Source organism: Quercus suber, unplaced genomic scaffold (genome assembly GCF_002906115.3).
Source record: "Quercus suber isolate HL8 unplaced genomic scaffold, Cork oak 2.0 scaffold_404, whole genome shotgun sequence".
In the NCBI taxonomy this organism is placed as follows: domain Eukaryota; kingdom Viridiplantae; phylum Streptophyta; class Magnoliopsida; order Fagales; family Fagaceae; genus Quercus; species Quercus suber.
In genome coordinates, this window is record NW_027069855.1 from 503,261 (window position 1) to 517,638 (window position 14,378).

The 14,378-nt window shown below is 30.6% G+C and overlaps 1 long non-coding RNA gene across 2 annotated transcripts; it reads right to left on the reverse strand.

Moving 5' to 3' along the window:
- Positions 1-347: 347 nt before the first annotated feature.
- Positions 348-3,374, reverse strand: LOC111994290 (uncharacterized). 2 transcript variants are annotated; one of them, XR_010624112.1, is made up of 3 exons: positions 3,146-3,374; positions 1,198-1,422; positions 348-1,081 (listed from the first exon to the last, which is right to left on the reverse strand). It is a non-coding gene; the product is annotated as an uncharacterized LOC111994290 (long non-coding RNA). The 2 variants fall into 2 exon arrangements; XR_010624111.1 differs by lacking the exon at positions 348-1,081 and having other exon boundaries at positions 1,122-1,422.
- Positions 3,375-14,378: the final 11,004 nt, after the last annotated feature.

A 14,378-nucleotide genomic window follows, 5' to 3' on the forward strand; every position in this document is an offset into this window, starting at 1 on the left:
TCAAGAAGAATTTGAGTTTGAAATTCAAAATAATTAAATTAAAAAAAAAAAAATTGCGATAGATTATGCACCTACCCTTCCATATGCTTTTTGCGAAAATTTGCTATCCCTTTTAAGTTTTAAGCACAAACGAGTAAATGACAAAACTGTCCAAAACATTACTTGTTTTTTTTTCCTCATAAATTTTTTTTTTTTTTTTTTTTTTTTAGGTATGCAAGATTTAAGCCAAGTTGTGCAAAAATAATTTTAAGGGTAATTAAATTAATAAAAAAATATTTTATATATATAATTTTTTTTTTCAAGTCAGGAGGTTCATTTGATCCCCTTGACTTACAAGTGCAGCCGCCCTTGCTTCTCTCTTGGAAAAATTTTCTACCTCCACCACTCTACTAGGGGAGAAATTATAATATTTTCATGATGAACCACGTTATTTGTCCACTATTCTACTAAAAGATTCTCGTCTATTTAAAATTTCCGAGTTAAAAAAAAAATTTAAACAGACACTAACTACTAACTCAATAATTTTAAATATGTGAGAAGTTTTTAGTAGAATTGTGGACAAGTACCATGATCCACCGAGAAGACTGTATAATTTCTCTTGTGATGGAGTGTTTTAGCCGACAATAAATAAATAGAAGCCGAAGATAAATAAATAGAAGCCCAAGATAGAGAAGGAAGAATGAAGATCAAAAGAATTTTCATATAGTGTTAAGTGACTTTTTGTGGGTAGAGAACAAATTAATTGAATATTTTTAAAAGTTTTGATATAGTTAGCTTTGAGCCAAACCTCAAGTATAGTTTGTGTACTTTGACGTTTCAAATAAAAAGAAAATCAAAGAACAAAATTGTAACTGATTTACCTAAGAAAGTACTCTTGTTGATCTGTGGTGGTTCCAAGGTCGAATCGCCAGCCGAATTTTAACGCTCCAAAGTCAAACGGATAAAGGGTCTTGTCCAGAGGACGTAGCTCCAAGGCAGAAATAAAAGGTATTCCAGACCCAGTGTTTATGAAACATACGTATATGACGTCTGACGTGGGAACATGAATCACATCGAAAAGCCTCAGAGTATGTACCTCATCCTGATCGAGATCCAATGTGAACATATACTTAACCCCGACATACACGTCGAACTTTGGAATTTTATTCTTGTTGTCATAATTTCCATAATAAAAGAAAAAATTAATGAGATAATTACTATTTTTGCCTTGTTCAGGTTTCAAGGTGTAACAATTCTTTTTTCCCTGTGGAAAGCTTCTCAGGTTTCTTATTTGCCGCCCACCAAACAGATATGGATAGTAGTTCCCGGGGGATATGTTGGAATTTGTCCCAGTATCTATAAAACCTGTATCTGACTTGTAGAGTATACCACTGACATCATCCAAGTAATCTTTGGTAGCCCCACAATCAATGCTTATGAATCCTAGATATATAATGCCAAAAAAGAGAGATATATATATATATATATATAAATTTAGAACACACCAATCAATATGGAAAAGTCAAGAAGAATTTGAGTTTGAAATTCAAAATAATTAAATTAAAAAAAAAAAAAATTGCGATAGATTATGCACCTACCCTTCCATATGCTTTGCAAAAATTTGCTATCCCTTTTAAGTTTTAAGCACGAACGAGTAAATCACAAAACTGCCCAACCTTAGCAGAGTTGAGGGTTTTGTGGTTGTCAAATTTCGAGGAACTTGGGCAGTTTTCAGCACTTAATTTTAAAAAATTATAATATTTTCGTGGATATTTTTTTGGGTCATGTAACCATGGTATATAATGCCTCTCTTACATAATATCATAGTTACACTTAACACCATTTTCTCTTTTAGGGCCACTTTATTTTCTTAAAATGATAAAGTGATTCTCGGGTTGTCATTTGTATTTTGGTTTCTGCTACACGTGTTTAGATAGATAAGAAAAGAAACTAGTAACATTTACATATATGTTCTTCCTGAATACGTATTACAAAGGTCCAAGGACAAAAACAAGACTGTACCTAGTATGTAGGCACATACTTTTAATCAATATTTTCAAGGAAAGGGGGAGGGGAGCTATAAAATAAATAAAAAGTCTGTAGGCACATGAAGTTAGTGCACTTTTTGTGTTGTGGCTGGTTCCAATGAAGTGAGCGTGTGATAGAGAGTTAGTATTTATTTATTTATTTTTCTTTTTTGGGTGAAAAATTCAATGTATATATAGTAAAGCTTTCTAAATTTTGAAAAATTTGAAGGAAAGTACATGATAAGAAACTACTCATATTCTGCTATGTAATGGAATCTCTCTCTCTCTCTCTCTAAAAAATTAAGTATATATGTTTTGTTTACCTCCAGTATATATACAAATTACATTATATTGATGCATGAGTTTGACTTACATTCAGTACTTTTTTAACTGAAATCTTTTTTTGTTTTAATGAGAAACTGTTACATCACCCACTAACTAAATAAAATGTGGAGATTAAACCAACTACCACTTGTCATTGTATATTTAAAATAAAAGAAGATGTCCAGTTAAAAAAAGTACTGAAAATAAACTAAACTCTTGATACATAACTTTATTATTATTATTTTTAGATAAATTTATAAATTTAGTGATTAGTCAACATACAAAGTTACCAATGTATTTTTCAAAAAGTGAAAAAATAGTAGAATTTTACATTTCATGATCCAATCCAGTCCGACCCCCAATGATTTGACATAGGATTCCAATTTTAACAAACTTGTGTTAATATATGATATCTCTATCATTAAGATGTTAAGATTCTTGAATAGTTGTCAACATCCTTGTAAGTTAGTGGCATATTGTTAGAAATATGTGGTTAAATAATTAAAATTTTCATTTTTTGATAGTTTAAGCTTTTGGAAGAGCAATTTAACACATATATAATCTACCCTCTTTGATTAAAAGAATCAGAATTTAAACCTTCCCTGATCCATTGTTTTATTGAATTATAAAATTTGAAGAAAAAAAAATCTTAAAAAATCTCATGGGTGTATACTTTCTGCCATTCTATTAGAAGCAAAAATAATATGAAATATTTATGGCTATTTACGGGAATATGTTCAAGCAAGCATGTCTAAAAGCTAGTTTCTGAAGAGAGAGATAGAGAATTGAATGAGGTTTCAAGATGAATGACATACCTGGAACATGATCAACAAGTTTTCTTCCAGCATGCTCATTGTCTCCTTTAGCTAGTTTCCAATTTCCAAGAATACCAATCACCAAAACAACCACACGCCATGCTTTCAGAACGAAAATTAATTCTAGGGTGTAATCCATGATGATCTTTATTGGCATATTATGCTCTACTCAGAAGGAAGATGTATACTATTTAAGGCCCAAATTCTTAGCTACATCAATTACTTGTGTTACTAACAAACGACTTTTAGTCATTGACAATTAATTGCCTACTTTTATTCATAGGAAAGAAATAGAGGATGACCCCACCCATATATTTCTCTAATTTCCAATGACGGCTCTAAGAAATTTGTTTAGGATGATCATTAAAAAAACTTAAATTATAAAAAATTTAAGAAAAAAATTTGAATATATCCACATCACAAAATATGCATGCAAATACATTAAAGTTTTATAATTTCACTCTACGAGTTTTAATATTTTGAATTCGTTACATAATACTTTCCTCTTAATATATAGTAGTTTTTTTTTTAAAAATAAAATAAAAACCTTCGTAGTTAACAAAATGTTGTTTAAAAGACTGTCTATTTTTTTATTATTAAAAAAAGAAAACGTTAATAAATGCCTTAAAGACATTGGTTTAAAAACTATTTTTATAAAAAAATTTATTGGAAAAATGATATAGTAATTAAATTTTTTCCCACGAAAGTGGTTTTAAAAATTTCTTAATATGGTTTATTAATAATTTCTCTAAAAACACCTATTAATATTGTGGGGTCCATGGGCCTGATAGCCTCGGCCCATCATATAGCAGGCCCAAGGCCCATGCCGAGGAGCGCAAGCTATTTCTGAGGAGAAGGGGGGGAAGCCTATTCTCCTGGATCCACGCCGAGGATACCTTGTCCTCGGCCTGACAAAGGTGATTTTGGGGAGAGGTTAACCCCAAAGTAAGCTGTCACTATCGCATTGAATGCACTCAACCAACCCCCCTGGCCGCATTAATGGGGAGGTAACCCCTTGGCAGGATAACGTTGGTTAGAGTGAGCCACTTGAGTGCCGATAAGGCTTCTGATGGGACGGACAACCAGAAGAAAATACAAGTTTTAATATTTTAAATTCGTTACATGATACTTTCCTCTTAATATATAGTAGTTTTTTTATTTAAAAATAAAAACCTTCGTAATTAACAAAATGTTGTTTAAAAGACAATTTATTTTTTTATTATTAAAAAAAAATGTTAATGAATGTTCTAAAAACATTGATCTAAGAACTATTTTTAAAAATATTTTATGAAAAAAATGATATAACAATTAAATTTTTTCCCATAAAAGTGGTTTTTAAAATTTCTTAATATAGTTTATTATTAATTTCTTTAAAAACAACCGTTAACATGATTTTTAAAAAATAATTTTTTATTTGTGTTATTTTATTTATTTATTTATTTTGGTTGAACTGTCTTTTTGTATTAGACAGATATTAGCCCAATGTAATAGGCCCAAGCCCATTCCTGCTTGTACTAGTAGTCTAGGGTTTAGTCGCCTATATATACTCATGTTAGGGTTCATTGTAACATAGGTTATTGTACTACACTCCTACACAATAAAGATGTAGCCCTTAAGGGATTCCTCCGTGGATGTAGGCCGTCAAGACTGAACCACGTAACCTTCGTGTTCTTGATGTTCCTATTCTATGCTTCATCTTCCGCATCCACTCTAGCATACACAACATGGTATAACATATTGCGTTTGATAATATTCTCCATTTAACATGGTATCAGAGCTAATATTCAACATGGTATCAGAGCTAATATTCAACAGTATTACTTGTTGGAGGACTACGTATATCAGTCAATTTTAAATAGGACTTCCAAGTTCGAAGGCAGGAGATTCCTGGGCCTAAATTCAAAGATTCCCATATCACAATGTTGAGGATAAATCCCAAACGCTGGGGGTTTAGCGTGATTTGGGAACTTTTTGAAGAGTACAGGACAATGTTTTGCTTTCTTCTTTTTTTATTTTTATTTTTGTTCTAGGATGCCGAGTCTGAGTCCAAGAGTAGGATAAAAGTCATACCAAGCAAACATTAATTCTTGGCTTTAGGTCCGAGGCCCAGAGAGTAGGTTTCAACTTGACATTTACGCATTTAAGTTGAAATTGTTGTGGGGCCCTTATATTTAACTTTACCGGGTCTATGGGTCTAGGGTGTGGTTAGAAGTTTGAAATTTGACATTGAGTAGGGACTACAAATCAGAAGGAGAGGTCTGAGTCTCAAATTTATTTTACATGGTATATATTATGTTATGTTATATTTTGTAAAAAAATTATTAATATGTTCTACATGCAAAGAAGTATTTTATAAATTGATAGATGTATAAACCCCTATATCAAGCTTAATAAATGTGCTAATAGTAACAAAAATATTACATGTTTTACCTACCAAAATTAAAAGCAAAGTGTAAAAAGAAAAATGAGCTATCATGGCTTAATCTCCTAAGCATAGTGGATTTTCCTCCCTAGAAAAAAAATATATCCAAAGGATAGTGTAAAAATGTGAATTTATTTGACATTTTGGTTAAGTCATGAGAGAGCACATCATTTTAATTTACTTTTAAAATATTTTAAGTGCTTGGAGTTGAGAGTCAAAACAAGATGGTGAACAATGAACCATTACATAAAATTAAAAAAAAAAATTAAAAAAATTAAAAAAAGAAGAAGAAGAAGAAGAAGGCTTTGAGTCTCCCTCAGAATCTCTATAGTACCTATTTCCAAAGAAAATTCCAAAGCTTTCACCACTACAACAGCTTCAACTTCTACAACTAAATGTGAAGAGCCACTGTCTGAGACAACAGGACTCATCCTAGTCAATAATGTCCAAACTTTTTGGTTTTGGTAATTAAAGTTTCATTAATTTCTATTGGATCAAAAAAAATTTAGAAAGTGTGAAAAGCCTTCTAAGTATGAGCCCCAAAATCCACCTGGAAAAAAAAAATGATTTTAACATCGAACATATGAAAATTTTACCTGTTGCTAGCTTGGTTGGTTGATGCATATAGACTTAATTTGCATGTTATTGACTAGGTCTCTGGTCTCATGGTTGCAACTTATTTTAAAAAAAAAAAAGTGTCATTCAAGGTTGCAACTTGCAAATTGATTTCATGGAGCTCACATTTGGATTTTATTGCATGGGCCATTGAACAATTAAATAGATCATTGGCAAACTATTAAGTCACTATCGGCTCGCTGATCCAGATCAGTATAGTGATAAGGCCGTAATAAGCTGTTGGCAGACGCAATGTGTGTAGTTTTCACTTTTCATAGTTGTATCGGAAAAGTTGAGTTTTTTTTTTTTTTTTTTTTTAAAGGAAAAAGATATTCTAAATAACAAGTTGTTATTGATTGTTATGAGTGGGTAAAAAAGTAATTTAAGTTGTGAATTCAAATTAAAATCAATAACAACTTACCTCATATGATTTATTATGAAAGTATTGTGAAAAATATTGTAGATGTAACACTTCCTTATTTGAAAATTTGTACATAAGTAAATAAATTAAAAGAATTTTTTTCCCCCACAAATGCACAGTAACATATCTTTCTTTACAAAAAAATTATATTTTAAAAGTTTCATTTTGATCCTCTGCTTTTGAGTATATTTTGCAAGACGATTCTCTTGTTCATCTTTGTGAGTAACCTGATTGTTAAGTGTTAAGTGAGCAGATGATGCATGCCTAGTCATACAACATGTCACCCAAATACTAAGGGGAAAAGAAAGAATGTCATATTAAGGAGAAAAAAAAAGAAAAAAAAAAAAGAGGCCCACAAAGACTTAGTCGAATAGATTGATTTTCAAATCACAAGAACATACTGAATCTCATTTATCCAATATAACATGACATTTACAATTCAATGTCATAACTACCACACATTTTTTTGACAATCACATTGAAATTAATTAATTTTTTTCATAAATTTAATTAAGTAGACTTTTTTTTTTTTACAAGATAGAATTTTACTCTAACATAATTTAAGTGTATATATGTGTGAAGCTTCCTCCTGGAGACTTAAACCCCGACCCTTGTCCCCCACACCTCAGAAGCATTTATACTTGTATAGTGATCATCACACCAATGGTGTGCGGTGGTAATTAAGTAGACTTACTATGAGTATAATGAGAGAAAAATGAGAATTACTCCTAAAGTATTTAATGAAGACATTTAGTTCAAAGTCATTGTCCCGTAGTCCTTCAGTAACCTAACAATTTTCTTTCATGAAGACATTTCCTGAAGCCTGACGTGCAAGAGGGAAATCTAGGTATATAGAGACCTAGTAAACAGGTTGGATTAGGTCGGATTCCATTTATATTAGTGTCAAAAATGGGTTGTCCCTATACATATTGCAAGTAGGTAGAGGATATTTAAGGAATTTACACGCTAAAAAAATGCAGTGTGAAGACGTGATTGTTGTTTAAAATACAACATTTACCAAAAAAAAAAGGAGTCTCATAGTACCTTCAATTTGAAAATGCAGTTTTTTGGCGTTTTAAAAAACGCAAATTGTTAGAAATTGTAGGGCCAAACACAAGTCACTTTGTGTTTCTATACTACTATTTTCTATACTACTATTTAAGGGGCTTCTCTTGTTTGGACCAGGTTTTTTTTTATCCAAAATGCTCTTATTTCTCTAGGTTTAAGTAGAGATGAAACTAAAAGATAATTTGGTAAAAATACATGTCTAACTTGTACTAAAATATTGCCTACAAAATAGAAACAATCACCCACTAACCTTTTTTTTTTTTTTATTTTAAATACTTTATTTATAATTAAAAAAAAAAAAAAAAAACACCCTACTATGATAGTCATACAAAAACACAAAAACCCACAAAAATCTCCTTTTAACTTTCCACCAAAAAAAAAAAAAAAACTTCCAACGGGCTGTTTCTTTTTTGAAGGCAGCCTGTTTCTAATAACAAAAAAACTTCCCACCCCACTTAAAAAAAAAAAAAATTCCGTTTTTCTTTCTAATTTATATATAAAATATAAAAGACCTTCCATTTTTCTCTCTTCCCTCCACAAATCCACTTTTATCTGATTTTCTCCTTTTTCACCCTTATCATCACATGTCTACACATTCTTTATTCAAAATTTAAAATTAACACAAAACTACTAATAGATATCTTCCACAAATTGAAGACTTATCCATAAAAAAGTCACCAACCCCACGGATTGATCTATTTCTCTCCTTTTCTTTTTTTTTCTTTTTTTTGAATATGGACATCTATTTCTCTTTCTCTACAAGGAACAACCTACAAATAAACTTCTGGGCTTACATTTCAATCTAGGTTGATAACTCTCATTTTTAATAAAAAAAAAATTAATTATTCACTTCACCTCTGATATGAAGTTAATTGGTTGTTTATTTGATTCTCTTTAGTGTTTCAACGATGAGAGGTGTAATTTCATTAAGTTTGGTGGAAAGATTGTGATAAAGAAAGCAATTTGCATCCATATTACATCTCTTTCTTCTCTCTCACACATTCTCTTCTTTAATTTTTTCCTCCTGTACAAGATAAAATTCTTACTCTCAATATCTTTGCTTTTGTTCTGTTGATTGCGTCTATACAACAATATGAAAATTGTCTAAACTTAATGGACAAAAAACTAACTTGGGTGTTGTTGCTCTCTTGATCCATTTGGTCATTTCATTTTCACTTGATTTTTGTAATAAACCTAACTATCTGAGTGTTTGAAAGATAAGGCTTTAGATATCTCATTGCTCACTATATTTAGTTGGAAATTAATCCAACCTTTTACTTTTATGTTTTTCAATGTGCAAAAATTAACTTTATTGGGATGTATGATTTATTGATTCTAAATGATGTTTTAGTCCTTTGCATTGGGTGATGTTGGTCACATTTCATGTGAAATGTGAGATAAGTTTTCATTTTACATCATTTTTTTGAATTAATTTATGACACTAAATCCAAAAAAAAAAAACCCATTGCACGCACGTAATAATTTATACAAGCCCTTTTTATTTCACACGGTATTTTTCCATTGAGTTTGTAGAATTTGTATTTTACTTTGAGTTTTCAAATAAAGTGGTAGCCTATTAGATACTTTTAGTAGCTTTAATTTTGACTAATTTCATAAATTCATGCTTAGTTATTTGTGGTATTTGGTGGTGTGATATTTTTTTAAAGAAATACTAGCCTCTGAGCACGTGTTCACGCGCATACTTAGAGGCCCTTCGATTTTTTGGGTAAAATTTAATAATTTGCATAAATTTTTTGGGATTACTACATTTTCCAATCACAAAAATATCTAGGGGTGTGATGAGTGTTATGCATTTATGGATGAAATATTTTTTTCATCACACCCCTAGATATTTTTATTGAAAAATATAGTAATCTCAAATTATAATTTATACATGGGTTCCAGTTAGCTCAACTGATAAATTCTCTGATGGTTGAATAAGAGATTTGGGATTTAATCCCCGCCTACACCTAAAACTAATTGGTATCTTGGCCTGGTGATAAAGAGCAATCATCAGGAGCAGACGCCATAAGTTAAAATTCTCTAAAAAAAAAAAAAAGACGCAAATTATAATTTATACAAATTATTAAATTTAATCCAAAAAATAGAAGGGCCTTTGAGTATGCGCGTAAGCGTGTGCTCAGAGGCTAGTTTCTTTGAAGCAGGCTTTTAGCCTACACAATTACAGGGCCAAATGCACCCCATTGACTTGTGTTCCTAACAAACAACTTTTCGTCAATTAATTGCCGGCTTATATTCATAGGAGAGAGATATGCACACATTCTCATCCACGTAATTCACCTTTTTCCGCTCACTTTAAATATTGACTTGTGTACCGTGAATTATGGGAGAAAGTATCGTACACGTCGGTTAAATAAAAGATCTGGAGTTCAATCCAAACCCCCCGCCTACACCTAAAATTGATTAGTGTCTTGGTCTAGTAATAAAGAGCTATTATCAAGAGTAGACGCCATAAGTTAAAACTCTCTAAAAAAAAATGCAAATTATAATTTATACAAATTATTAAATTTAATCCAAAAAAATAGAAGGGTCTTTGAGTATGCGCGTAAGCATGTGCTCAGATGCTAGTTTCTTTGAAACAGGCTTTTAGCCCGCACAATTACGGGGCCAAATGCACCCGATTGACTTGCGTTCCTAACAAGCAACTTTTCGTCAATTAATTGCCGACTTATATTCACAGGAGAGAGTATCGTAAACGTCTGGCCAATAAGACATACCCCAACATGTGGGCCCTAACTCACACAAGTGGGCCTATTCCTTTAGCAATCTAACAATTTTCTTTCTTGAAGACATTTCTTGAAGCGTGACGTGTGAGAGGGAGATCACGGTGTAATAGTTAGACTTGGTGAACGGGTTGGATTAGGTCAGGTTATATTCAAATTAGCGTTAGAAATGGGTTGTCCCTAAACATATTGTGAGTAGGTTTGGTTGATTAGTGAGTTTCAATTAATTTAACTGGTAAAATTTTTTATAATTAAATAAAAGATTTGATGTTTAATAAGAGATTTGATGATACTGTCAATAAGTAGAGGACACTTTTGGAATTTATATGCTAAAATAAGGCGTTGTGAAGATGTGATCATTGTTTTAAATATGGGGTTTACCCAAAAAAAAAAACTGGTAGTAGCTTCTATTTGAAAATGTAATTTTAATTTTCGCATTTTCAAAAACACAAATTGTCGGAAGTCGTGGGGCCAAATACAGGTCACTTTGTGTTTTTCTTAAAAAACAGGCATTTAGTCCACGCCAAATGTACCCATGATCATATTATTTTTTACCTTCCTTTCATTACAAGAGAATAAATTACAAAATACTCAGCAATAAAAGTTAAATAATACATAAATTCTTAAGTACACAGTTCAAAAATCATAAATGATATTTTCTCAAAAAAAAAAAAAAATCATAGATAAATATTTTTACCTTCCTTTCATCTATGAATACCGTTTTTGAAAATAATTATAAAGTTTAATTATCAATGTAATATAATTATAGTAGTATGATCATGGGTGAATCCATTATAATTTGAAAATAATTATCAATGTAATATAATTATAAAGTTTAATTACCTAAAAGGAAAATTAAATTTAAAAAATTAAGAATAAAACATAAATATTAGATAAAGAAATATAAAGAATATATTTTATATGAATTGCATATCAATATACTCAACGACAGTAAAAGATCCAAAACTGAAAATATTCATGTTTAAGTGTTGCACCACGATTTACTTCCATAGTTTCTCAGAGTTCACTAATGAACCACCAGAATCCTTATGTGTTCTATAAGCGCAGGAGACCAAGCAAGTTAGAGATTTATAAATGCCTTAATCTCATTCTAAAATATACTTCGCTGTGCAAAGTTAGAAACCTTCTAAGACATGACCTTGGTTGGGTTTTTTCTTTATGCAATTTAACTTGAACTGTATTTTGAAGTTAGAAACCTACCAAGACTTGACCTTGGATGGTTATTTTATTTTATTTTATTTATTTATTTATTTATTTATTTTATTTATTTATGCAATTTAACTTGAACTGTATCTGAAGTTAGTCGAATGGGGACAAGCCACAATGGTTGATGTAGAGAAGTGCTCATTAGCTAATACTCTACTTGATTTTTCCAAAAAGATATTTATGTTACTCTCTGAAACTAGTTTTTTCTTGATTTTGTTTTTGTTTTTAGTTGCCAAATCCAAGAGTAGGATAAGTCAAGTGACTCAAGTCATATGAAGCAGTTATCAATTCTTGAATTTAGGCCCCAGACCCAGACCGGGGCTTTGCCCGACATTTACGAATTGAATTTGTAATTGTTGCGGGGCCCTTATATGACTCTTCTCACTTAGAAATTCAGAACCTGTGCTACCGACCAGTGGCCATTAGTTGCATTTCTTTTTTTCTTTTTTTTTAATAGGATAAATAGAGGAGATATTTAAACTCTAATATTTTATTTAGAAACATTAAAATATACCAACCAATTAAGTTACAAGACTTTTAATTTTTAAAAGTGTTAGAAGTTTTAAGTTAAAGGAGATATAATCACATTTGTCTTCCTCCTGTATCATCTTTTTGTAAAAAAAAAAAATTTAAATTTTCTAATAATTAAGTAATGAAAAGGGAAAAGATATGTTTTAAGATCCTTTAGTCTTCTCATAAAAAAAAGAAGGAAAAAAAAAATCCCTTGGAGTTCCTAGAGAACTCTACTATATTATAAGTTCTTTAAACCTAATATTTATTATCTTTTAATAAATGATTAAGATTATGCCTTATCTCAAAAAAGAATAATAGCTAAATTTTTTTTATGAAAATTATATTTAAAACATACTTAGAGAGAGAGAGAGAGAGCACCACATGACCGTATTTTGGAAGTACTTATTAATTTTCCTAAAAACATCTATAATCAAGGAAATAACCCTATCACCTAAAATAGAAAATACATAAAAATTCAAACATTAACAACCAATAAAAATCTACCCTATAGTTGGTCCTACATCAAAATAGAAATAATGATGATCCAAATCCCTAGACAACTCTGTGAGTCCGTGCAGATGTCATAAACTGTTCGCATAGAAATTTGTCAACCTCTTCCCTTCATAAAGTGGCTGCCTCCTTCACCCAACTGACCAAAGGTTGATACGATGCAGCTTTTGGTTTGAAATGCAAAGCTAGAGTTTAGCAAGGATCATATGGGCAAGCTGGTGTTGAGGAATGCCTAACTACAATCTAAAGATTGAAAATTATATGAATAAGCATTTGATTTTCTAACCTTTAATCTAAGCTTAGAGGCTATGTTACAAGATGGAAAGATGTTAGGCCAACATTCGTATCATATCATCCAATATTTTATCAATCAATTTGCATGTTGAGTTTAATGTATGTGTATGTGATAAATCCAAATTTCATTTATTAATCATTGCATTTTGATTGAAAAATAAATTTTAGTGAGTGTGTGTGAATGGTGAAATCCTAGATTCAAGGATTTGGGAGAATTATGAAACTAACATGTTTTTTTTATATTTTGGACGTAGATTTAAGATTAAAGCTAGTGTTATGCATGAATATGTGATGAACAACCAAGAACATATAAAGATCGCATATGAACATTTAAGAATATTAAGAACATATTCAAAGAATTTAAATAACCATTAGTATGCTTTAATCATAAATTCTCATCATAGCAGTATAAAAAACAAGTTAGAGTGCTTGCACATTGATCGACATGTTGTCAGAATTGTTCACTGCGTTGTTGTAAAGTTTGGACAAAGTTTACTTCTACCTAATTGGATTTCATCCCTCCTCCGGAGCTGGAAAGACTCTGGTTGATGTTAATAGTTTTAAAGTCAGCTTGTGTCAAATTCCTTTTATCCTTGTGTTTGCTTTTCATTGTTCTCTTTTGAAAAAAAATAAATAAATAAAAAAGGAAAAAAAATTCGTTCCTATTTCTTTTTAGAAGATTTCTCCTAAAAATGTATGACATTATGATTCTCGTGGAATGAAAATTGCTATTTTTAATTCAAAACATATAGCTTAATGAGGTGATACTTAAAAAAGTGGTTTCTTTGCAAAATTGGCTTCCATTGGGATATAGGGAGTTAGTGGCTTAATGCATATTAGAATTTTTAGGGTTTTAGGCTGTCACAAAATTAATCAAATTTTAAATAAATAATTACTTATTTAATTATGCTTTTGATTAAAATGATTAACATATCAAACAAGCACAGATCACATAGATAACAAAAATGATGACCTAGCTGGAAAATCAATAAAACTATCTGTTTTGCAATAATAATAAAAAAATAAAATAAATAAAAAATAAAATAAAAAACCTAGGGAGGATTTAATTTAAACAATCCTCAAGGTAATATATCCATTAATATAATTGATGTTTGTACAATAGGCTTTGAATCCACGGGCTATTCTATTCATGACTGTTGCACATGATCTGCCCTATTTGTGACTCTGAGATCTCCACTCAAAGATTTGATCAACAGCTATAGTTAACTAACTACAACAACTTTGCTTTATAACCGGATCTGATGTTTGCATGTAGTGATCTAGTTATAGCTTCAAAATGGTTTGGAAAAACTCTAAATCTGTGTACATTGTACTAAACATTAACCTATTGTATCTTCAAAAATGTGCTCTAGGGTTTGTATTTATATGTACTTAAGATCTATTAAAACCCTAAATCAA